At 44.4% G+C, this 23,506-nt stretch overlaps 26 non-coding genes across 26 annotated transcripts; all 26 read right to left on the bottom strand.

Annotated features, from left to right (window-relative positions):
- Positions 1-1,269: 1,269 nt before the first annotated feature.
- On the bottom strand, positions 1,270-1,341 carry TRNAA-UGC (transfer RNA alanine (anticodon UGC)). Its single transcript has one exon. It is a non-coding gene; the product is annotated as a tRNA-Ala (tRNA).
- Positions 1,342-1,518: 177 nt separating this feature from the next.
- Positions 1,519-1,590, bottom strand: TRNAA-UGC (transfer RNA alanine (anticodon UGC)). Its single transcript has one exon. It is a non-coding gene; the product is annotated as a tRNA-Ala (tRNA).
- Positions 1,591-1,749: 159 nt separating this feature from the next.
- On the bottom strand, positions 1,750-1,821 carry TRNAA-CGC (transfer RNA alanine (anticodon CGC)). Its single transcript has one exon. It is a non-coding gene; the product is annotated as a tRNA-Ala (tRNA).
- Positions 1,822-2,361: 540 nt separating this feature from the next.
- On the bottom strand, positions 2,362-2,433 carry TRNAA-UGC (transfer RNA alanine (anticodon UGC)). Its single transcript has one exon. It is a non-coding gene; the product is annotated as a tRNA-Ala (tRNA).
- Positions 2,434-9,998: 7,565 nt separating this feature from the next.
- Positions 9,999-10,070, bottom strand: TRNAA-UGC (transfer RNA alanine (anticodon UGC)). Its single transcript has one exon. It is a non-coding gene; the product is annotated as a tRNA-Ala (tRNA).
- Positions 10,071-10,230: 160 nt separating this feature from the next.
- On the bottom strand, positions 10,231-10,302 carry TRNAA-UGC (transfer RNA alanine (anticodon UGC)). The gene has a single exon. It is a non-coding gene; the product is annotated as a tRNA-Ala (tRNA).
- A 158-nt stretch (positions 10,303-10,460) lies between these two features.
- On the bottom strand, positions 10,461-10,532 carry TRNAA-CGC (transfer RNA alanine (anticodon CGC)). The gene has a single exon. It is a non-coding gene; the product is annotated as a tRNA-Ala (tRNA).
- Positions 10,533-11,072: 540 nt separating this feature from the next.
- Positions 11,073-11,144, bottom strand: TRNAA-UGC (transfer RNA alanine (anticodon UGC)). Its single transcript has one exon. It is a non-coding gene; the product is annotated as a tRNA-Ala (tRNA).
- Positions 11,145-12,496: 1,352 nt separating this feature from the next.
- Positions 12,497-12,568, bottom strand: TRNAA-UGC (transfer RNA alanine (anticodon UGC)). Its single transcript has one exon. It is a non-coding gene; the product is annotated as a tRNA-Ala (tRNA).
- A 629-nt stretch (positions 12,569-13,197) lies between these two features.
- Positions 13,198-13,269, bottom strand: TRNAA-UGC (transfer RNA alanine (anticodon UGC)). Its single transcript has one exon. It is a non-coding gene; the product is annotated as a tRNA-Ala (tRNA).
- A 1,350-nt stretch (positions 13,270-14,619) lies between these two features.
- On the bottom strand, positions 14,620-14,691 carry TRNAA-UGC (transfer RNA alanine (anticodon UGC)). Its single transcript has one exon. It is a non-coding gene; the product is annotated as a tRNA-Ala (tRNA).
- Positions 14,692-14,846: 155 nt separating this feature from the next.
- On the bottom strand, positions 14,847-14,918 carry TRNAA-UGC (transfer RNA alanine (anticodon UGC)). Its single transcript has one exon. It is a non-coding gene; the product is annotated as a tRNA-Ala (tRNA).
- A 158-nt stretch (positions 14,919-15,076) lies between these two features.
- On the bottom strand, positions 15,077-15,148 carry TRNAA-CGC (transfer RNA alanine (anticodon CGC)). The gene has a single exon. It is a non-coding gene; the product is annotated as a tRNA-Ala (tRNA).
- A 540-nt stretch (positions 15,149-15,688) lies between these two features.
- Positions 15,689-15,760, bottom strand: TRNAA-UGC (transfer RNA alanine (anticodon UGC)). Its single transcript has one exon. It is a non-coding gene; the product is annotated as a tRNA-Ala (tRNA).
- Positions 15,761-17,116: 1,356 nt separating this feature from the next.
- On the bottom strand, positions 17,117-17,188 carry TRNAA-UGC (transfer RNA alanine (anticodon UGC)). Its single transcript has one exon. It is a non-coding gene; the product is annotated as a tRNA-Ala (tRNA).
- Positions 17,189-17,343: 155 nt separating this feature from the next.
- Positions 17,344-17,415, bottom strand: TRNAA-UGC (transfer RNA alanine (anticodon UGC)). The gene has a single exon. It is a non-coding gene; the product is annotated as a tRNA-Ala (tRNA).
- A 158-nt stretch (positions 17,416-17,573) lies between these two features.
- TRNAA-CGC (transfer RNA alanine (anticodon CGC)) lies at positions 17,574-17,645 on the bottom strand. The gene has a single exon. It is a non-coding gene; the product is annotated as a tRNA-Ala (tRNA).
- A 540-nt stretch (positions 17,646-18,185) lies between these two features.
- On the bottom strand, positions 18,186-18,257 carry TRNAA-UGC (transfer RNA alanine (anticodon UGC)). Its single transcript has one exon. It is a non-coding gene; the product is annotated as a tRNA-Ala (tRNA).
- Positions 18,258-19,609: 1,352 nt separating this feature from the next.
- TRNAA-UGC (transfer RNA alanine (anticodon UGC)) lies at positions 19,610-19,681 on the bottom strand. The gene has a single exon. It is a non-coding gene; the product is annotated as a tRNA-Ala (tRNA).
- A 155-nt stretch (positions 19,682-19,836) lies between these two features.
- Positions 19,837-19,908, bottom strand: TRNAA-UGC (transfer RNA alanine (anticodon UGC)). The gene has a single exon. It is a non-coding gene; the product is annotated as a tRNA-Ala (tRNA).
- Positions 19,909-20,066: 158 nt separating this feature from the next.
- TRNAA-CGC (transfer RNA alanine (anticodon CGC)) lies at positions 20,067-20,138 on the bottom strand. The gene has a single exon. It is a non-coding gene; the product is annotated as a tRNA-Ala (tRNA).
- Positions 20,139-20,678: 540 nt separating this feature from the next.
- On the bottom strand, positions 20,679-20,750 carry TRNAA-UGC (transfer RNA alanine (anticodon UGC)). The gene has a single exon. It is a non-coding gene; the product is annotated as a tRNA-Ala (tRNA).
- Positions 20,751-22,101: 1,351 nt separating this feature from the next.
- On the bottom strand, positions 22,102-22,173 carry TRNAA-UGC (transfer RNA alanine (anticodon UGC)). The gene has a single exon. It is a non-coding gene; the product is annotated as a tRNA-Ala (tRNA).
- A 159-nt stretch (positions 22,174-22,332) lies between these two features.
- Positions 22,333-22,404, bottom strand: TRNAA-UGC (transfer RNA alanine (anticodon UGC)). Its single transcript has one exon. It is a non-coding gene; the product is annotated as a tRNA-Ala (tRNA).
- A 158-nt stretch (positions 22,405-22,562) lies between these two features.
- TRNAA-CGC (transfer RNA alanine (anticodon CGC)) lies at positions 22,563-22,634 on the bottom strand. Its single transcript has one exon. It is a non-coding gene; the product is annotated as a tRNA-Ala (tRNA).
- A 540-nt stretch (positions 22,635-23,174) lies between these two features.
- Positions 23,175-23,246, bottom strand: TRNAA-UGC (transfer RNA alanine (anticodon UGC)). Its single transcript has one exon. It is a non-coding gene; the product is annotated as a tRNA-Ala (tRNA).
- Between the last annotated feature and the right edge of the window lie 260 nt (positions 23,247-23,506).

Below are 23,506 nucleotides of genomic sequence, written 5' to 3'. Positions count from 1 at the left end.
CATCTGTGTTCCACTACAAGTACTCAGGGCCTCCTTCACTTCCCAAAAACAACTACGCTTTCATTTTTTTTCTTCCAGGAAGGACTTTTAGCCTTCAGGAGCCAAAAGAAACCCATTTATGTCCGAATTGTGTTTGTCAGTTAGCTGACAACACATCATCTCCCAGCTGCATAAGTGAGCTCTCTTTGTGTCTGTGTCACATCTAATTACTGTGTGGTTCTCACCTGCACGAGCACTAGTCTGAGAGAGGCAGGGATTATGCGAAGTGAAGTTTCTTCTCAGGAGGTGTCAGGTCTCACACTGCAGATAGAGGTCATGCATTAACCCGTGCAAAGCCATGGCGAAAAGCCTCACGTTTCAACACAATAAGATACCGCTGACACAGGAATGTGAAGATTTCCTCTACTATAGGCTATGCGTACAGTTCAACAAATGACACCATTAAACTACATCTTCAGTGCACATCTTATGCAGGAAGGAAGATTTACTATGCCTTTAAAGAGTAACTCCTCTTTTGTTGAGAAAAAAAACAATCCCCTCTGGGTGATCAATGGACATTGCAAGGATTTTAACAAGCTTTGTTGCAGAGTCTTACCTGTTTCTTCTTCTCTGAAGGAATAGCTTTTTGTTGGATCATGTCTTGTGCAGGACCTATTTTAAATGGGAGTGTTTTTTTTTTTTTTTTCTTCACTTTTGACCAGCTGATGCACTTGCAGGGCTCTAGTGAGAAGAATGACAGGACCTGCAGTCCTTTAGAAGCAATTAACCATTTAGGATCAGCTCACCAAATCTGACATTTTTCTTGCAGAGGATGCCTAAAATCTGACTTGTATCTAAGTGCAGACTTCTGGGAAAATCAATGAGCCAATCACACAAACAGGAAGTGAAATCTCTGGGGGGCTGTTCCGTACACCAGTTGTGTACGGAACGCCTCCAAGTTGCCATATTGCATTGAATTTTATAGAAAATGACAGCGCTGCCGATTGAAAAGGAAAGATCATTTTTTAAATAAATGACTAGTGGTGCAATTGCATATACTATATTATTTTTTCTTATTTGCGATCTTTTTTTCTGAGGAAAGTGGAGATACCCTTAAAGCTTCACGTGAACAACAGACAGCCAATGATGTCAACTAGAGGTTCATATATGTGATTAGCATGCTTCCAAGAAAAGCCTGCCTTGCTGATTGCTCCTTACTACTGCCACTCATTTTGACAGCACCCAGCGCCCAAGTTTTGAACCCAATTGCAACCACCCCAAAGCAAAGGCTGGAGATGCCAGGGATTGAACCCGGGGCCTCACACATGCAAAGCGTGCGCTCTACCACTGAGCTACATCCCCTGCTTCTTCCTGCTTTTCTGTGCCTTTTTTTTTTTTTTTTTTTTTTTTTTCTTTTTCTTTTGGGGAGGAAGTTTGACTTTAGAGAGAAGTTCTCAACAGGATTTTGCACTTTGTGGGCATAATAAGGCAACTCAGCATGCGCTACATAGTAACTAATCTAGGTTTTAAGATAAAGAATGGAGATGCCGGGGATTGAACCCGGGGCCTCACACATGCAAAGCGCGCGCTCTACCACTGAGCTACATCCCCTTCTTGCTCTTGGTTTTCTCTGCCTTTTTTTTTTTTTTCTTTTGGGGAGGAAGTTTGACTTTTGAGAGAAGTTCTCAGCAGGATTTTGCACTTTGTGGGGATCATTAGGCAACTCAGCATGCGCTACATCGCAACTAGACTCGGTTTTAAGATAAAGATTGGAGATGCCGGGGGTTGAACCCGGGACCTCACACATGCGAAGCGTGCGCTCTACCACTGAGCTACATCCCCCATACTTCACATAAGCAGACCTGTGCTTCTTGTGAGGCGAAAATTCAGGTAGAGGCAAAGTTAGTGCAGCGATCGACCTAGCTGCGTTGTTGTATCCTGAAAGGGAGATGGCCCCTCCGCTATAAAACTCTGATCTGACCTCTCTGCCTTTGGCCGAGAACACTAATTGGGAGTCGGTCAGCTGCTGGTTTTCCAGCATACTCGTCCCACAGAAGCCAGCCATACGGCCGCTTTCTTTCGGACAGACCGACATACACACAACCCGAATGTCAGGCAGTTTTTCTTGAACCAGCCGTTGTCTCCTGACATTCGGCCCGTGAGTACCAGGTTAGAGTGTTACCCCCAAGTTTGACTTTAGAGAGAGGAACAAAGGAAAGAATTCCAGGCTGTCTGCTCCACCCTTTTATATGCTAATGGCTTTGGAGGGTGAGGACATGGACGTTTATTGTAAGGGTTGTTTTGGCCAAATGTTTCTCAGGTGTGTGTGCACATGCCGAGGTAGCAGCTGCTTCCCTTGGAGTAGGATAAGTAAGGCTTACTTGGAGATGCCGGGGATTGAACCCGGGGCCTCACACATGCAAAGCGTGCGCTCTACCACTGAGCTACATCCCCTTATCTCGTGGAGGTCTTTGTGCCTTTTTCTCCACAAAGCTTTAAACGATGTTGCAGCCTTTAACCCGGCACCAGGCCTTCACATCTGTGTTCCACTACAAGTACTCAGGGCCTCCTTCACTTCCCAAAAACAACTACGCTTTCATTTTTTTTCTTCCAGGAAGGACTTTTAGCCTTCGGGAGCCAAAAGAAACCCATTTATGTCCGAATTGTGTTTGTCAGTTAGCTGACAACACATCATCTCCCAGCTGCATAAGTGAGCTCTCTTTGTGTCTGTGTCACATCTAATTACTGTGTGGTTCTCACCTGCACGAGCACTAGTCTGAGAGAGGCAGGGATTATGCGAAGTGAAGTTTCTTCTCAGTGTTGTGGAAAATGTTATATTAATGTGTTGTCATAAATCTCCCAGTGTGTCTGATCAACCACAGCCGGGTCTAAAGAACTGGCTGGGGCAGATCGATGCTGGCTGAGACCTGTTAGGTAATGGAAAACTTCCTGGTGTTTGGAGAGAAGTGTTTGCGGAGAGAGGACATGTCCGCCAGCAAAGGGCCCCTGTGCAATGCACAGAACGATCGTCTGGTGGGGATGCGTTCACTCTGCAAAGACATTATCGGTTTAGAGGTGTTTTGCTCTTGTCGCCCCTGGTGTGCCTGATCAACATGTTTGGGGTGACATGACGTATACCTGCAGATAATCTCTCATCCATGCACAAGGAACTTTAGTCATCGTCATTTAGTATATTGTATCATGTCCTGTAGTCATTGTTCATTGGTTGTTTTGTATTCTGTTGTTAAATCCTTATATGGTCACTTACATCCTGTGAGGTCATATCCTGTGAGGCTGAGGTCACACCCTGTGAAGGAAACGATTGGCTGTTGGGGCCAGGGCTTCCGGTTTGTGATTGCTTTTGTGGTCTTTTGAATAAAGGAGGCAGACAGAGCTGAAAAGCCAGGCTTGCTGAGATGAGAATGTAAGAACCATGTGTTTTGTCTTGTTGGATGGATGGGGCACACACCAGAGGATGGATACGATCAAAAGGTGAGATGCACTGCATTTATTTCATTAGACAAAATTGCTATTATGTTTAGAAACAGGAGATTTGGCTGTGTGCTCTGCGTACAACCAAATTTCCATAACAGCATGGCGAGCCAGAACGTAGGAGTGAACAGAACCTCCTTCAGAATCGGATCATTAAGATGTGCTGAGGAGGGTCTGCTTCGCAAAAAGAACACATTTTTCGTCTTTTGAAATAATGCTGGAAGTTTGGTCGTATGTCTGGTGTGTGCCTGTGTGTGCGTGTGCCTGTGTGTGCGTGTGCCTGTGTGTGCGTGTGCCTGTGTGTGTGTGTGTGTGTGTGTGATTTGTATCTCAAATCTTTGTGTAAGGAGACTGTGTGTGTGGCTGAGTAGTTTTGTAAGTAGCTGAACCTGTTTGTAAAGATGAGTTTAGTGAAGGGGCAGGCATTGTTGTTTTTGTATTGAAAGGGTCTACGCCCTGGGGGAAGGGAACTCTAATGTTCTGAATAGACATTGCAAGCATTCACTGTCTGTATCTTTCAATGTCTTGTTCCTGTGAAAACTGATGTGAACTGTGTTTGGGGGTATGTTTCAGCCGTGTAATTGTGGGTTATGTGGCTTGGTTGTTTTGTTGGATAGCATGTGTTCCGAAGTTGTGCTTTTTGTAACTTTAACACTTTTAAATGTTTGTCTAAGCGTTCATTTAGTATCTCAAGTGTGTAAGTTTTTGGGGAGAAATTTTTGGTTTTGGCAGGAAATTGGTTTTTGTCTGCTACTTCCTTTTGTTCTCTTGTTGTTGTTGTCTACCATGTGACTACGGTTGGCCATTTTCTTTTCCTTTGTGTGTGAACTTTAAAATGTTTATCCATCTTGGTCAGTTTTGGCGGGAAAATGCGCCATTTTGTTGTGGCCTGGCCTTTGTTGTGGTCACCATGTGCATCGGTGGCCATTTTGAAGACCTGTGAGCTCCTCCTGGAGCTGCTCCATTGTGTATTCATTTGTGTGTGCAAAGCCATGTGCTTTAAGCTACAATCTGGCTTTTAGGCACCATTTTGTGAATTCTATTTTTGTACTGTTTACATACTTTTCAAGGAAACTATTGCGTTTTCTGTATTGAATATTGGTTTTAAGTTGAAATGCCTGTCGCATATCCAAGTGCCCATGCATTGTTGGGACATCACAATAGGAGCTGTTTACACACTGTGGGGGTCTCAGGTTTCTAGGTAATAGCATGGGGGGAGTTCTACCTCTCAGAGTCAAATAGAGTGTAGTGTTTAAGAAATCCTGGTTTGTCTTGTCATTTGTTAATGTCGGCCATTTTTCTGTAGTCCTGGTTTCATTCACCATTTTGCCATGGACCGATTTTCGATTGCTGCAACTGCCTTCTTGTTTCTGCTGATTTTAGTATCGAGCGAAATATCTCTGGTTTTGTACTGAATTCCATTTCCAATAGAATCATTTAGCTTTTTATTCCAGTTGTTTTAAAGAAGTTTATGTTTCTAGTGAAGAAATCTCGATTTTGGCGGGATCAACAACTAAATTTCATGTGTTAATGGCACCATTTTGTTTGTGGCTGCCGTGGAAGGAAAAAGAACTCCTTCAGCCATCTTTTTGCAGGAGTTTCAGTTTTTGGTTTTTGTTACACTGTTGTGTGGTATTTCTGTCAAAACTTTTGGTTTTCCTAGGGGATATGTGAGTCAAGGGGGATTCCCTCCCATTTGCAATATGGGGGCTTATTCCAACCACTCCAGGACAAAGAGTTTTTATCTGTTGATGTTAGCCATAGATTTTTCTAATGTTTTGATAGACAAAATATGAAGCTATTTGAGGCTTCCCCTCCCCCTCCCTCTTCCTACTCAGGTATGCAACAGGAAGTTGGTGGGAGGGGCTTGGCATCTTTTGACTTGTGTTTGGAAAGACAAAATCATTTTTTATTTTTATTAAATTAAATGAAGGTTTATACTGTAATACAGTTTTGGGTAGAGAGCAAACAGGAGGCATCCAAGTTATTGTTGTAATATCTGGGTACAGATAGAAGCCATAAGTTTGTTTTTGTTTTGAATAGCGGAGGATTTCATGGTGTTTTTGTAGTTGTCGGACAAACACGTTTAGAGGGCTGTATATTGTGAGACTGGTCGGGCCGTGTATAATAGTCGGAATTCCAGTTCGTGATTGTATTAGCATAAACGTGAGGAGTAGTACGCTAACAGCCCCGCTCAGGCCGTGTATAATAATCGGAATGCGGGGGTCGATTATGGTGACAAAGGCGCAAACCATAATCGCTCCGAAAATAAAGCGCAGGGTTCTCTGGACGCAGAGTTCGCCAAAAAAAGCGATTTGAATCGTCATGGGCAATAGGTCGTCCATGCACCCCAGTCAGACAGCTACATAATACATGAAATCTGAGTTCTGAGGAAAAGGCCATTAAACCCCAGAAAGATTGACATAGGTGGTCCAAGGATACTATTTTGGGTATCCCTCTGGAGTTGATGTAGCGCGACTGTGGCTTCAGAAATCTGTAATGTTGAGTGAGTTGATGGATGCGTAGTATACATTTGTGTGATTAAAAATACACAGGCCTGTTTTTGAACTTTGTGTGGCTGGTCCATGCAAAGATTTTGAGCTGCTCTCGTGCCTTTCAAATTGTATTCTTTTTTTATCGCTAAAAGAGTGAAGGCAGCATTCCATCTGGTCGTTTTTGTTTTTATTTTTCATTTTCGTTTTTGGGAACTATGAAATATCTCCCCCACATTTGTATCTAAATGTTTGTCTTTGTTTCATTGTTTGTATGTGGTAACAAGATGTTTGAACCTCCCGTGACAGCCCTCTTGCGTGTCGCGGCTGTTGTATTTTAGGAAAAAAAACACAAAAAAAACGTGAAAGTAAGATTTACAGAGGGTTTAGTTATTATCGGTTTTGTGGAATGTCAGTGACAATTTACCAAAGTACATGAATATTGTATTGTTTACCATTCTTTGAAGGATAGAGTAATAACCTTTGTTTATAAGTATCTTTTCAGGTCCAGTTTCTGGAAGTGTGTGTACAGGTGTATAAGAAGGTAAAAGTATCATAGGCTATTTCACTGTTTTATTCTGCACCATTCTAAACCCTGCATGTCTTCCTCCAGTTTGTAATGAGGAGGAAGAAAAGGGGGGATGAGAGTGGTGAGAATAACACATTTTCAAACCAACAATACTAACCGCTCTAATTCTAACCAAGTTTGTGCCAAGACTATCTTTCTTTGATGGAATTTGAATCAGCAAGCAGCAGTCTGGTGAAAGAGGCTCCCGTCCCAGATGCTAAGAACCTTTTTGTCACTGGTTCCAGGTATTACACCCCGGATGGTAAGCCACACACAGGTTATGCAGTGACCACAGTCCCGATGTCTGGGTTATTGTCATATGAGGTTTGTTTGAAGGTCAACCAAAAACAGAATTGTACTTTCCTCATTAGCTGTCACCTACATTCTCAGCTGATGGGGTGGGTGCAATCACTGTAACATGAACTTCAAAAGGTCCACCACAGGGTTCACGAGTCCATCCTGGACCCTGACACAATAACCAGTTTACATTCTTTCCAACCAGGTGACTGGGTCATTGTAAAGAAGCTTGAGGGATGAGACCACGCCAGACACTGCAAGAAGCGGATCAACTACAAAGAGTAGAGGAGTATCTTTGTTCATTTATATTTTTTTGTTTAATAAATTTTGGCAAGGGTAACGATGAAAAGCATCCCAACTAGCTAAGAAAGAGAACAGGACACATGGTCGGGTCTACTAGTGCCCCAGCGTTGAAGGCGGTACATGCTACGTGACGTTCATATTGGTGTGAGGAGTTTTGACAGACTAGTAAAATCCAAACAGACACCTGTCAAAAGAACTTAACAACAAAACATTTCTAGAGGGTAAAATTAGTTATAATTTTAACAATAGCTCTGGTTCTTGCCAGCTTTGGTATCGGGATAACGAGGTAGTCCACAAGTGTGCTACAACTGAAGTTTGGTATTAATGCGGATCTACAGTTTATAAGGTAATTTCCAGTAAGGCAAGAGGTTCATGTGTGCTGATGAAACTCGTCCCAGCATCTTATGTCGTGGCCGATCGTGAGGATCTGATGGCACGAGAGAAAGTAAGAATGGCAGGGACAGCTGGAAGGGAATTGCTTATACACGGTGGGGGCTTGAGCTTATGAAACGCTTGAACAATTTCTCATCCATTGAGGATGGGATGTTTCATGTAACTGTTGAAGCTACAAGGAAGTTCCTACATTCCAAGGGGGTTTCTGGGAATTCATAAGTAAAGATTGTTATATCTGGATCGGGGATAGTAGTGACAAAGTTCAGGCCCATATGGAAAGGTTTAGATCCCTGCAAGGCAAAGCCACAGCTATAGATAGTGAAGGTTGGAATCCTTTTTAAGGGTTTGGGAATCGTTGGACATTTAATTTTTACCTTGCAGCAGATCATAGTGAAGGAAGTAGGGGTATATATACTTATGTTGTTTTTGTTTCTATTCCTTCTATATGCCATGATGAGGTGCTCCTGTTGCCTGATTGGACGCGTGACCAGAGCCTGAGCACATGACCACATCTTCCCTGATGAGATGCCCCGAAGCCCGACCCACGTACAAGACACAGAGGATCCCAGACCGACCAGAGACTACTACAGCTCATCACGTCATCTCCAACAGAGTCTACATGTCAAGCCGTGTTTTACTTTTTATGGACTATGAAGAAGATCAGGATTCATCGAGGGACACATGGGATCATATGACAAGAGGAGGGACTGTTGTGGAAAATGTTATATTAATGTGTTGTCATAAATCTCCCAGTGTGTCTGATCAACCACAGCCGGGTCTAAAGAACTGGCTGGGGCAGATCGATGCTGGCTGAGACCTGTTAGGTAATGGAAAACTTCCTGGTGTTTGGAGAGAAGTGTTTGCGGAGAGAGGACATGTCCGCCAGCAAAGGGCCCCTGTGCAATGCACAGAACGCTCGTCTGGTGGGGATGCGTTCACTCTGCAAAGACATTATCGGTTTAGAGGTGTTTTGCTCTTGTCGCCCCTGGTGTGCCTGATCAACATGTTTGGGGTGACATGACGTATACCTGCAGATAATCTCTCATCCATGCACAAGGAACTTTAGTCATCGTCATTTAGTATATTGTATCATGTCCTGTAGTCATTGTTCATTGGTTGTTTTGTATTCTGTTGTTAAATCCTTATATGGTCACTTACATCCTGTGAGGTCATATCCTGTGAGGCTGAGGTCACACCCTGTGAAGGAAACGATTGGCTGTTGGGGCCAGGGCTTCCGGTTTGTGATTGCTTTTGTGGTCTTTTGAATAAAGGAGGCAGACAGAGCTGAAAAGCCAGGCTTGCTGAGATGAGAATGTAAGAACCATGTGTTTTGTCTTGTTGGATGGATGGGGCACACACCAGAGGATGGATACGATCAAAAGGTGAGATGCATTGCATTTATTTCATTAGACAAAATTGCTATTATGTTTAGAAACAGGAGATTTGGCTGTGTGCTCTGCGTTCAACCAAATTTCCATAACATCAGGAGGTGTCAGGTCTCACACTGCAGATAGAGGTCATGCATTAACCCGTGCAAAGCCATGGCGAAAAGCCTCACGTTTCAACACAATAAGATACCGCTGACACAGGAATGTGAAGATTTCCTCTACTATAGGCTATGCGTACAGTTCAACAAATGACACCATTAAACTACATCTTCAGTGCACATCTTATGCAGGAAGGAAGATTTACTATGCCTTTAAAGAGTAACTCCTCTTTTGTTGAGAAAAAAAACAATCCCCTCTGGGTGATCAATGGACATTGCAAGGATTTTAACAAGCTTTGTTGCAGAGTCTTACCTGTTTCTTCTTCTCTGAAGGAATAGCTTTTTGTTGGATCATGTCTTGTGCAGGACCTATTTTAAATGGGAGTGTTTTTTTTTTTTTTTTTCTTCACTTTTGACCAGCTGATGCACTTGCAGGGCTCTAGTGAGAAGAATGACAGGACCTGCAGTCCTTTAGAAGCAATTAACCATTTAGGATCAGCTCACCAAATCTGACATTTTTCTTGCAGAGGATGCCTAAAATCTGACTTGTATCTAAGTGCAGACTTCTGGGAAAATCAATGAGCCAATCACACAAACAGGAAGTGAAATCTCTGGGGGGCTGTTCCGTACACCAGTTGTGTACGGAACGCCTCCAAGTTGCCATATTGCATTGAATTTTATAGAAAATGACAGCGCTGCCGATTGAAAAGGAAAGATCATTTTTTAAATAAATGACTAGTGGTGCAATTGCATATACTATATTATTTTTTCTTATTTGCGATCTTTTTTTCTGAGGAAAGTGGAGATACCCTTAAAGCTTCACGTGAACAACAGACAGCCAATAATGTCAACTAGAGGTTCATATATGTGATTAGCATGCTTCCAAGAAAAGCCTGCCTTGCTGATTGTTCCTTACTACTGCCACTCATTTTGACAGCACCCAGCACCCAAGTTTTGAACCCAATTGCAACCACCCCAAAGCAAAGGCTGGAGATGCCAGGGATTGAACCCGGGGCCTCACACATGCAAAGCGTGCGCTTTACCACTGAGCTACATCCCCTGCTTCTTCCTGCTTTTCTGTGCCTTTTTTTTTTTTTTTCTTTTGGGGAGGAAGTTTGACTTTAGAGAGAAGTTCTCAACAGGATTTTGCACTTTGTGGGCATAATAAGGCAACTCAGCATGCGCTACATAGTAACTAATCTAGGTTTTAAGATAAAGAATGGAGATGCTGGGGATTGAACCCGGGGCCTCACACATGCAAAGCGCGCGCTCTACCACTGAGCTACATCCCCTTCTTGCTCTTGGATTTCTCTGCCTTTTTTTTTTTTTCTTTTGGGGAGGAAGTTTGACTTTTGAGAGAAGTTCTCAGCAGGATTTTGCACTTTGTGGGGATCATTAGGCAACTCAGCATGCGCTACATCGCAACTAGACTCGGTTTTAAGATAAAGATTGGAGATGCCGGGGGTTGAACCCAGGACCTCACACATGCGAAGCGTGCGCTCTACCACTGAGCTACATCCCCCATACTTCACATAAGCAGACCTGTGCTTCTTGTGAGGCGAAAATTCAGGTAGAGGCAAAGTTAGTGCAGCGATCGACCTAGCTGCGTTGTTGTATCCTGAAAGGGAGATGGCCCCTCCGCTATAAAACTCTGATCTGACCTCTCTGCCTTTGGCCGAGAACACTAATTGGGAGTCGGTCAGCTGCTGGTTTTCCAGCATACTCGTCCCACAGAAGCCAGCCATACGGCCGCTTTCTTTCGGACAGACCGACATACACACAACCCGAATGTCAGGCAGTTTTTCTTGAACCAGCCGTTGTCTCCTGACATTCGGCCCGTGAGTACCAGGTTAGAGTGTTACCCCCAAGTTTGACTTTAGAGAGAGGAACAAAGGAAAGAATTCCAGGCTGTCTGCTCCACCCTTTTATATGCTAATGGCTTTGGAGGGTGAGGACATGGACGTTTATTGTAAGGGTTGTTTTGGCCAAATGTTTCTCAGGTGTGTGTGCACATGCCGAGGTAGCAGCTGCTTCCCTTGGAGTAGGATAAGTAAGGCTTACTTGGAGATGCCGGGGATTGAATCCGGGGCCTCACACATGCAAAGCGTGCGCTCTACCACTGAGCTACATCCCCTTATCTCGTGGAGGTCTTTGTGCCTTTTTCTCCACAAAGCTTTAAACGATGTTGCAGCCTTTAACCCGGCACCAGGCCTTCACATCTGTGTTCCACTACAAGTACTCAGGGCCTCCTTCACTTCCCAAAAACAACTACGCTTTCATTTTTTTTCTTCCAGGAAGGACTTTTAGCCTTCAGGAGCCAAAAGAAACCCATTTATGTCCGAATTGTGTTTGTCAGTTAGCTGACAACACATCATCTCCCAGCTGCATAAGTGAGCTCTCTTTGTGTCTGTGTCACATCTAATTACTGTGTGGTTCTCACCTGCACGAGCACTAGTCTGAGAGAGGCAGGGATTATGCGAAGTGAAGTTTCTTCTCAGGAGGTGTCAGGTCTCACACTGCAGATAGAGGTCATGCATTAACCCGTGCAAAGCCATGGCGAAAAGCCTCACGTTTCAACACAATAAGATACCGCTGACACAGGAATGTGAAGATTTCCTCTACTATAGGCTATGCGTACAGTTCAACAAATGACACCATTAAACTACATCTTCAGTGCACATCTTATGCAGGAAGGAAGATTTACTATGCCTTTAAAGAGTAACTCCTCTTTTGTTGAGAAAAAAAACAATCCCCTCTGGGTGATCAATGGACATTGCAAGGATTTTAACAAGCTTTGTTGCAGAGTCTTACCTGTTTCTTCTTCTCTGAAGGAATAGCTTTTTGTTGGATCATGTCTTGTGCAGGACCTATTTTAAATGGGAGTGTTTTTTTTTTTTTTTTTCTTCACTTTTGACCAGCTGATGCACTTGCAGGGCTCTAGTGAGAAGAATGACAGGACCTGCAGTCCTTTAGAAGCAATTAACCATTTAGGATCAGCTCACCAAATCTGACATTTTTCTTGCAGAGGATGCCTAAAATCTGACTTGTATCTAAGTGCAGACTTCTGGGAAAATCAATGAGCCAATCACACAAACAGGAAGTGAAATCTCTGGGGGGCTGTTCCGTACACCAGTTGTGTACGGAACGCCTCCAAGTTGCCATATTGCATTGAATTTTATAGAAAATGACAGCGCTGCCGATTGAAAAGGAAAGATCATTTTTTCAATAAATGACTAGTGGTGCAATTGCATATACTATATTATTTTTTCTTATTTGCGATCTTTTTTTCTGAGGAAAGTGGAGATACCCTTAAAGCTTCACGTGAACAACAGACAGCCAATGATGTCAACTAGAGGTTCATATATGTGATTAGCATGCTTCCAAGAAAAGCCTGCCTTGCTGATTGTTCCTTACTACTGCCACTCATTTTGACAGCACCCAGCACCCAAGTTTTGAACCCAATTGCAACCACCCCAAAGCAAAGGCTGGAGATGCCAGGGATTGAACCCGGGGCCTCACACATGCAAAGCGTGCGCTCTACCACTGAGCTACATCCCCTGCTTCTTCCTGCTTTTCTGTGCCTTTTTTTTTTTCTTTTGGGGAGGAAGTTTGACTTTAGAGAGAAGTTCTCAACAGGATTTTGCACTTTGTGGGCATAATAAGGCAACTCAGCATGCGCTACATAGTAACTAATCTAGGTTTTAGTTTAGGTGCAGCGATCGACCTAGCTGCGTTGTTGTATCCTGAAAGGGAGATGGCCCCTCCGCTATAAAACTCTGATCTGACCTCTCTGCCTTTGGCCGAGAACACTAATTGGGAGTCGGTCAGCTGCTGGTTTTCCAGCATACTCGTCCCACAGAAGCCAGCCATACGGCCGCTTTCTTTCGGACAGACCGACATACACACAACCCGAATGTCAGGCAGTTTTTCTTGAACCAGCCGTTGTCTCCTGACATTCGGCCCGTGAGTACCAGGTTAGAGTGTTACCCCCAAGTTTGACTTTAGAGAGAGGAACAAAGGAAAGAATTCCAGGCTGTCTGCTCCACCCTTTTATATGCTAATGGCTTTGGAGGGTGAGGACATGGACGTTTATTGTAAGGGTTGTTTTGGCCAAATGTTTCTCAGGTGTGTGTGCACATGCCGAGGTAGCAGCTGCTTCCCTTGGAGTAGGATAAGTAAGGCTTACTTGGAGATGCCGGGGATTGAACCCGGGGCCTCACACATGCAAAGCGTGCGCTCTACCACTGAGCTACATCCCCTTATCTCGTGGAGGTCTTTGTGCCTTTTTCTCCACAAAGCTTTAAACGATGTTGCAGCCTTTAACCCGGCACCAGGCCTTCACATCTGTGTTCCACTACAAGTACTCAGGGCCTCCTTCACTTCCCAAAAACAACTACGCTTTCATTTTTTTTCTTCCAGGAAGGACTTTTAGCCTTCAGGAGCCAAAAGAAACCCATTTATGTCCGAATTGTGTTTGTCAGTTAGCTGACAACACATCATCTCCCAGCTGCATAAGTGAGCTCTCTTTGTGTCTGTGTCACATCTAATTACTGTGTGGTTCTCACCTGCACGAGCACTAGTCTGAGAGAGGCAGGGATTATGCGAAGTGAAGTTTCTTCTCAGGAGGTGTCAGGTCTCACACTGCAGATAGAGGTCATGCATTAACCCGTGCAAAGCCATGGCGAAAAGCCTCACGTTTCAACACAATAAGATACCGCTGACACAGGAATGTGAAGATTTCCTCTACTATAGGCTATGCGTACAGTTCAACAAATGACACCATTAAACTACATCTTCAGTGCACATCTTATGCAGGAAGGAAGATTTACTATGCCTTTAAAGAGTAACTCCTCTTTTGTTGAGAAAAAAAACAATCCCCTCTGGGTGATCAATGGACATTGCAAGGATTTTAACAAGCTTTGTTGCAGAGTCTTACCTGTTTCTTCTTCTCTGAAGGAATAGCTTTTTGTTGGATCATGTCTTGTGCAGGACCTATTTTAAATGGGAGTGTTTTTTTTTTTTTTTCTTCACTTTTGACCAGCTGATGCACTTGCAGGGCTCTAGTGAGAAGAATGACAGGACCTGCAGTCCTTTAGAAGCAATTAACCATTTAGGATCAGCTCACCAAATCTGACATTTTTCTTGCAGAGGATGCCTAAAATCTGACTTGTATCTAAGTGCAGACTTCTGGGAAAATCAATGAGCCAATCACACAAACAGGAAGTGAAATCTCTGGGGGGCTGTTCCGTACACCAGTTGTGTACGGAACGCCTCCAAGTTGCCATATTGCATTGAATTTTATAGAAAATGACAGCGCTGCCGATTGAAAAGGAAAGATCATTTTTTCAATAAATGACTAGTGGTGCAATTGCATATACTATATTATTTTTTCTTATTTGCGATCTTTTTTTCTGAGGAAAGTGGAGATACCCTTAAAGCTTCACGTGAACAACAGACAGCCAATGATGTCAACTAGAGGTTCATATATGTGATTAGCATGCTTCCAAGAAAAGCCTGCCTTGCTGATTGTTCCTTACTACTGCCACTCATTTTGACAGCACCCAGCACCCAAGTTTTGAACCCAATTGCAACCACCCCAAAGCAAAGGCTGGAGATGCCAGGGATGGAACCCGGGGCCTCACACATGCAAAGCGTGCGCTCTACCACTGAGCTACATCCCCTGCTTCTTCCTGCTTTTCTGTGCCTTTTTTTTTTCTTTTGGGGAGGAAGTTTGACTTTAGAGAGAAGTTCTCAACAGGATTTTGCACTTTGTGGGCATAATAAGGCAACTCAGCATGCGCTACATAGTAACTAATCTAGGTTTTAAGATAAAGAATGGAGATGCCGGGGATTGAACCCGGGGCCTCACACATGCAAAGCGCGCACTCTACCACTGAGCTACATCCCCTTCTTGCTCTTGGAATTCTCTGCCTTTTTTTTTTTTTCTTTTGGGGAGGAAGTTTGACTTTTGAGAGAAGTTCTCAGCAGGATTTTGCACTTTGTGGGGATCATTAGGCAACTCAGCATGCGCTACATCGCAACTAGACTCGGTTTTAAGATAAAGATTGGAGATGCCGGGGGTTGAACCCGGGACCTCACACATGCGAAGCGTGCGCTCTACCACTGAGCTACATCCCCCATACTTCACATAAGCAGACCTGTGCTTCTTGTGAGGCGAAAATTCAGGTAGAGGCAAAGTTAGTGCAGCGATCGACCTAGCTGCGTTGTTGTATCCTGAAAGGGAGATGGCCCCTCCGCTATAAAACTCTGATCTGACCTCTCTGCCTTTGGCCGAGAACACTAATTGGGAGTGGGTCAGCTGCTGGTTTTCCAGCATACTCGTCCCACAGAAGCCAGCCATACGGCCGCTTTCTTTCGGACAGACCGACATACACACAACCCGAATGTCAGGCAGTTTTTCTTGAACCAGCCGTTGTCTCCTGACATTCGGCCCGTGAGTACCAGGTTAGAGTGTTACCCCCAAGTTTGACTTTAGAGAGAGGAACAAAGGAAAGAATTCCAGGCTGTCTGCTCCACCCTTTTATATGCTAATGGCTTTGGAGGGTGAGGACATGGACGTTTATTGTAAGGGTTGTTTTGGCCAAATGTTTCTCAGGTGTGTGTGCACATGCCGAGGTAGCAGCTGCTTCCCTTGGAGTAGGATAAGTAAGGCTTACTTGGAGATGCCGGGGATTGAACCCAGGGCCTCACACATGCAAAGCGTGCGCTCTACCACTGAGCTACATCCCCTTATCTCGTGGAGGTCTTTGTGCCTTTTTCTCCACAAAGCTTTAAACGATGTTGCAGCCTTTAACCCGGCACCAGGCCTTCACATCTGTGTTCCACTACAAGTACTCAGGGCCTCCTTCACTTCCCAAAAACAACTACGCTTTCATTTTTTTTCTTCCAGGAAGGACTTTTAGCCTTCAGGAGCCAAAAGAAACCCATTTATGTCCGAATTGTGTTTGTCAGTTAGCTGACAACACATCATCTCCCAGCTGCATAAGTGAGCTCTCTTTGTGTCTGTGTCACATCTAATTACTGTGTGGTTCTCACCTGCACGAGCACTAGTCTGAGAGAGGCAGGGATTATGCGAAGTGAAGTTTCTTCTCAGGAGGTGTCAGGTCTCACACTGCAGATAGAGGTCATGCATTAACCCGTGCAAAGCCATGGCGAAAAGCCTCACGTTTCAACACAATAAGATACCGCTGACACAGGAATGTGAAGATTTCCTCTACTATAGGCTATGCGTACAGTTCAACAAATGACACCATTAAACTACATCTTCAGTGCACATCTTATGCAGGAAGGAAGATTTACTATGCCTTTAAAGAGTAACTCCTCTTTTGTTGAGAAAAAAAACAATCCCCTCTGGGTGATCAATGGACATTGCAAGGATTTTAACAAGCTTTGTTGCAGAGTCTTACCTGTTTCTTCTTCTCTGAAGGAATAGCTTTTTGTTGGATCATGTCTTGTGCAGTACCTATTTTAAATGGGAGTGTTTTTTTTTTTTTTTTTTTTTCTTCACTTTTGACCAGCTGATGCACTTGCAAGGCTCTAGTGAGAAGAATGACAGGACCTGCAGTCCTTTAGAAGCAATTAACCATTTAGGATCAGCTCACCAAATCTGACATTTTTCTTGCAGAGGATGCCTAAAATCTGACTTGTATCTAAGTGCAGACTTCTGGGAAAATCAATGAGCCAATCACACAAACAGGAAGTGAAATCTCTGGGGGGCTGTTCCGTACACCAGTTGTGTACGGAACGCCTCCAAGTTGCCATATTGCATTGAATTTTATAGAAAATGACAGCGCTGCCGATTGAAAAGGAAAGATCATTTTTTCAATAAATGACTAGTGGTGCAATTGCATATACTATATTATTTTTTCTTATTTGCGATCTTTTTTTCTGAGGAAAGTGGAGATACCCTTAAAGCTTCACGTGAACAACAGACAGCCAATGATGTCAACTAGAGGTTCATATATGTGATTAGCATGCTTCCAAGAAAAGCCTGCCTTGCTGATTGTTCCTTACTACTGCCACTCATTTTGACAGCACCCAGCACCCAAGTTTTGAACCCAATTGCAACCACCCCAAAGCAAAGGCTGGAGATGCCAGGGATTGAACCCGTGGCCTCACACATGCAAAGCGTGCGCTCTACCACTGAGCTACATCCCCTGCTTCTTCCTGCTTTTCTGTGCCTTTTTTTTTTCTTTTGGGGAGGAAGTTTGACTTTAGAGAGAAGTTCTCAACAGGATTTTGCACTTTGTGGGCATAATAAGGCAACTCAGCATGCGCTACATAGTAACTAATCTAGGTTTTAAGATAAAGAATGGAGATGCCGGGGATTGAACCCGGGGCCTCACACATGCAAAGCGCGCGCTCTACCACTGAGCTACATCCCCTTCTTGCTCTTGGAATTCTCTGCCTTTTTTTTTTTTTCTTTTGGGGAGGAAGTTTGACTTTTGAGAGAAGTTCTCAGCAGGATTTTGCACTTTGTGGGGATCATTAGGCAACTCAGCATGCGCTACATCGCAACTAGACTCGGTTTTAAGATAAAGATTGGAGATGCCAGGGGTTGAACCCGGGACCTCACACATGCGAAGCGTGCGCTCTACCACTGAGCTACATCCCCCATACTTCACATAAGCAGACCTGTGCTTCTTGTGAGGCGAAAATTCAGGTAGAGGCAAAGTTAGTGCAGCGATCGACCTAGCTGCGTTGTTGTATCCTGAAAGGGAGATGGCCCCTCCGCTATAAAACTCTGATCTGACCTCTCTGCCTTTGGCCGAGAACACTAATTGGGAGTGGGTCAGCTGCTGGTTTTCCAGCATACTCGTCCCACAGAAGCCAGCCATACGGCCGCTTTCTTTCGGACAGACCGACATACACACAACCCGAATGTCAGGCAGTTTTTCTTGAACCAGCCGTTGTCTCCTGACATTCGGCCCGTGAGTACCAGGTTAGAGTGTTACCCCCAAGTTTGACTTTAGAGAGAGGAACAAAGGAAAGAATTCCAGGCTGTCTGCTCCACCCTTTTATATGCTAATGGCTTTGGAGGGTGAGGACATGGACGTTTATTGTAAGGGTTGTTTTGGCCAAATGTTTCTCAGGTGTGTGTGCACATGCCGAGGTAGCAGCTGCTTCCCTTGGAGTAGGATAAGTAAGGCTTACTTGGAGATGCCGGGGATTGAACCCAGGGCCTCACACATGCAAAGCGTGCGCTCTACCACTGAGCTACATCCCCTTATCTCGTGGAGGTCTTTGTGCCTTTTTCTCCACAAAGCTTTAAACGATGTTGCAGCCTTTAACCCGGCACCAGGCCTTCACATCTGTGTTCCACTACAAGTACTCAGGGCCTCCTTCACTTCCCAAAAACAACTACGCTTTCATTTTTTTTCTTCCAGGAAGGACTTTTAGCCTTCAGGAGCCAAAAGAAACCCATTTATGTCCGAATTGTGTTTGTCAGTTAGCTGACAACACATCATCTCCCAGCTGCATAAGTGAGCTCTCTTTGTGTCTGTGTCACATCTAATTACTGTGTGGTTCTCACCTGCACGAGCACTAGTCTGAGAGAGGCAGGGATTATGCGAAGTGAAGTTTCTTCTCAGGAGGTGTCAGGTCTCACACTGCAGATAGAGGTCATGCATTAACCCGTGCAAAGCCATGGCGAAAAGCCTCACGTTTCAACACAATAAGATACCGCTGACACAGGAATGTGAAGATTTCCTCTACTATAGGCTATGCGTACAGTTCAACAAATGACACCATTAAACTACATCTTCAGTGCACATCTTATGCAGGAAGGAAGATTTACTATGCCTTTAAAGAGTAACTCCTCTTTTGTTGAGAAAAAAAACAATCCCCTCTGGGTGATCAATGGACATTGCAAGGATTTTAACAAGCTTTGTTGCAGAGTCTTACCTGTTTCTTCTTCTCTGAAGGAATAGCTTTTTGTTGGATCATGTCTTGTGCAGTACCTATTTTAAATGGGAGTGTTTTTTTTTTTTTTTTTCTTCACTTTTGACCAGCTGATGCACTTGCAAGGCTCTAGTGAGAAGAATGACAGGACCTGCAGTCCTTTAGAAGCAATTAACCATTTAGGATCAGCTCACCAAATCTGACATTTTTCTTGCAGAGGATGCCTAAAATCTGACTTGTATCTAAGTGCAGACTTCTGGGAAAATCAATGAGCCAATCACACAAACAGGAAGTGAAATCTCTGGGGGGCTGTTCCGTACACCAGTTGTGTACGGAACGCCTCCAAGTTGCCATATTGCATTGAATTTTATAGAAAATGACAGCGCTGCCGATTGAAAAGGAAAGATAATTTTTTCAATAAATGACTAGTGGTGCAATTGCATATACTATATTATTTTTTCTTATTTGCGATCTTTTTTTCTGAGGAAAGTGGAGATACCCTTAAAGCTTCACGTGAACAACAGACAGCCAATGATGTCAACTAGAGGTTCATATATGTGATTAGCATGCTTCCAAGAAAAGCCTGCCTTGCTGATTGTTCCTTACTACTGCCACTCATTTTGACAGCACCCAGCACCCAAGTTTTGAACCCAATTGCAACCACCCCAAAGCAAAGGCTGGAGATGCCAGGGATTGAACCCGTGGCCTCACACATGCAAAGCGTGCGCTCTACCACTGAGCTACATCCCCTGCTTCTTCCTGCTTTTCTGTGCCTTTTTTTTTTCTTTTGGGGAGGAAGTTTGACTTTAGAGAGAAGTTCTCAACAGGATTTTGCACTTTGTGGGCATAATAAGGCAACTCAGCATGCGCTACATAGTAACTAATCTAGGTTTTAAGATAAAGAATGGAGATGCCGGGGATTGAACCCGGGGCCTCACACATGCAAAGCGCGCGCTCTACCACTGAGCTACATCCCCTTCTTGCTCTTGGAATTCTCTGCCTTTTTTTTTTTTTCTTTTGGGGAGGAAGTTTGACTTTTGAGAGAAGTTCTCAGCAGGATTTTGCACTTTGTGGGGATCATTAGGCAACTCAGCATGCGCTACATCGCAACTAAACTCGGTTTTAAGATAAAGATTGGAGATGCCAGGGGTTGAACCCGGGACCTCACACATGCGAAGCGTGCGCTCTACCACTGAGCTACATCCCCCATACTTCACACAAGCAGACCTGTGCTTCTTGTGAGGCGAAAATTCAGGTAGAGGCAAAGTTAGTGCAGCGATCGACCTAGCTGCGTTGTTGTATCCTGAAAGGGAGATGGCCCCTCCGCTATAAAACTCTGATCTGACCTCTCTGCCTTTGGCCGAGAACACTAATTGGGAGTGGGTCAGCTGCTGGTTTTCCAGCATACTCGTCCCACAGAAGCCAGCCATACGGCCGCTTTCTTTCGGACAGACCGACATACACACAACCCGAATGTCAGGCAGTTTTTCTTGAACCAGCCGTTGTCTCCTGACATTCGGCCCGTGAGTACCAGGTTAGAGTGTTACCCCCAAGTTTGACTTTAGAGAGAGGAACAAAGGAAAGAATTCCAGGCTGTCTGCTCCACCCTTTTATATGCTAATGGCTTTGGAGGGTGAGGACATGGACGTTTATTGTAAGGGTTGTTTTGGCCAAATGTTTCTCAGGTGTGTGTGCACATGCCGAGGTAGCAGCTGCTTCCCTTGGAGTAGGATAAGTAAGGCTTACTTGGAGATGCCGGGGATTGAACCCGGGGCCTCACACATGCAAAGCGTGCGCTCTACCACTGAGCTACATCCCCTTATCTCATGGAGGTCTTTGTGCCTTTTTCTCCACAAAGCTTTAAACGATGTAGCAGCCTTTAACCCGGCACCAGGCCTTCACATCTGTGTTCCACTACAAGTACTCAGGGCCTCCTTCACTTCCCAAAAACAACTACGCTTTCATTTTTTTTCTTCCAGGAAGGACTTTTAGCCTTCAGGAGCCAAAAGAAACCCATTTATGTCCGAATTGTGTTTGTCAGTTAGCTGACAACACATCATCTCCCAGCTGCATAAGTGAGCTCTCTTTGTGTCTGTGTCACATCTAATTACTGTGTGGTTCTCACCTGCACGAGCACTAGTCTGAGAGAGGCAGGGATTATGCGAAGTGAAGTTTCTTCTCAGGAGGTGTCAGGTCTCACACTGCAGATAGAGGTCATGCATTAACCCGTGCAAAGCCATGGCGAAAAGCCTCACGTTTCAACACAATAAGATACCGCTGACACAGGAATGTGAAGATTTCCTCTACTATAGGCTATGCGTACAGTTCAACAAATGACACCATTAAACTACATCTTCAGTGCACATCTTATGCAGGAAGGAAGATTTACTATGCCTTTAAAGAGTAACTCCTCTTTTGTTGAGAAAAAAAACAATCCCCTCTGGGTGATCAATGGACATTGCAAGGATTTTAACAAGCTTTGTTGCAGAGTCTTACCTGTTTCTTCTTCTCTGAAGGAATAGCTTTTTGTTGGATCATGTCTTGTGCAGGACCTATTTTAAATGGGAGTGTTTTTTTTTTTTTTTTCTTCACTTTTGACCAGCTGATGCACTTGCAGGGCTCTAGTGAGAAGAATGACAGGACCTGCAGTCCTTTAGAAGCAATTAACCATTTAGGATCAGCTCACCAAATCTGACATTTTTCTTGCAGAGGATGCCTAAAATCTGACTTGTATCTAAGTGCAGACTTCTGGGAAAATCAATGAGCCAATCACACAAACAGGAAGTGAAATCTCTGGGGGGCTGTTCCGTACACCAGTTGTGTACGGAACGCCTCCAAGTTGCCATATTGCATTGAATTTTATAGAAAATGACAGCGCTGCCGATTGAAAAGGAAAGATCATTTTTTAAATAAATGACTAGTGGTGCAATTGCATATAGTTTATTATTTTTTCTTATTTGCGATCTTTTTTTCTGAGGAAAGTGGAGATACCCTTAAAGCTTCACGTGAACAACAGACAGCCAATGATGTCAACTAGAGGTTCATATATGTGATTAGCATGCTTCCAAGAAAAGCCTGCCTTGCTGATTGTTCCTTACTACTGCCACTCATTTTGACAGCACCCAGCACCCAAGTTTTGAACCCAATTGCAACCACCCCAAAGCAAAGGCTGGAGATGCCAGGGATTGAACCCGGGGCCTCACACATGCAAAGCGTGCGCTCTACCACTGAGCTACATCCCCTGCTTCTTCCTGCTTTTCTGTGCCTTTTTTTTTTTTTTCTTTTGGGGAGGAAGTTTGACTTTAGAGAGAAGTTCTCAACAGGATTTTGCACTTTGTGGGCATAATAAGGCAACTCAGCATGCGCTACATAGTAACTAATCTAGGTTTTAAGATAAAGAATGGAGATGCCGGGGATTGAACCCGGGGCCTCACACATGCAAAGCGCGCGCTCTACCACTGAGCTACATCCCCTTCTTGCTCTTGGAATTCTCTGCCTTTTTTTTTTTTTCTTTTGGGGAGGAAGTTTGACTTTTGAGAGAAGTTCTCAGCAGGATTTTGCACTTTGTGGGGATCATTAGGCAACTCAGCATGCGCTACATCGCAACTAGACTCGGTTTTAAGATAAAGATTGGAGATGCCGGGGGTTGAACCCGGGACCTCACACATGCGAAGCGTGCGCTCTACCACTGAGCTACATCCCCCATACTTCACATAAGCAGACCTGTGCTTCTTGTGAGGCGAAAATTCAGGTAGAGGCAAAGTTAGTGCAGCGATCGACCTAGCTGCGTTGTTGTATCCTGAAAGGGAGATGGCCCCTCCGCTATAAAACTCTGATCTGACCTCTCTGCCTTTGGCCGAGAACACTAATTGGGAGTCGGTCAGCTGCTGGTTTTCCAGCATACTCGTCCCACAGAAGCCAGCCATACGGCCGCTTTCTTTCGGACAGACCGACATACACACAACCCGAATGTCAGGCAGTTTTTCTTGAACCAGCCGTTGTCTCCTGACATTCGGCCCGTGAGTACCAGGTTAGAGTGTTACCCCCAAGTTTGACTTTAGAGAGAGGAACAAAGGAAAGAATTCCAGGCTGTCTGCTCCACCCTTTTATATGCTAATGGCTTTGGAGGGTGAGGACATGGACGTTTATTGTAAGGGTTGTTTTGGCCAAATGTTTCTCAGGTGTGTGTGCACATGCCGAGGTAGCAGCTGCTTCCCTTGGAGTAGGATAAGTAAGGCTTACTTGGAGATGCCGGGGATTGAACCCGGGGCCTCACACATGCAAAGCGTGCGCTCTACCACTGAGCTACATCCCCTTATCTCATGGAGGTCTTTGTGCCTTTTTCTCCACAAAGCTTTAAACGATGTTGCAGCCTTTAACCCGGCACCAGGCCTTCACATCTGTGTTCCACTACAAGTACTCAGGGCCTCCTTCACTTCCCAAAAACAACTACGCTTTCATTTTTTTTCTTCCAGGAAGGACTTTTAGCCTTCAGGAGCCAAAAGAAACCCATTTATGTCCGAATTGTGTTTGTCAGTTAGCTGACAACACATCATCTCCCAGCTGCATAAGTGA

This window comes from Aquarana catesbeiana, linkage group LG07 (assembly GCF_042186555.1).
Source record: "Aquarana catesbeiana isolate 2022-GZ linkage group LG07, ASM4218655v1, whole genome shotgun sequence".
In the NCBI taxonomy this organism is placed as follows: Eukaryota; Metazoa; Chordata; class Amphibia; order Anura; family Ranidae; genus Aquarana; species Aquarana catesbeiana.
The sequence above is the reverse complement of the archived record's forward strand: the minus strand, read 5'-3'. Positions and strand labels throughout refer to the sequence as shown.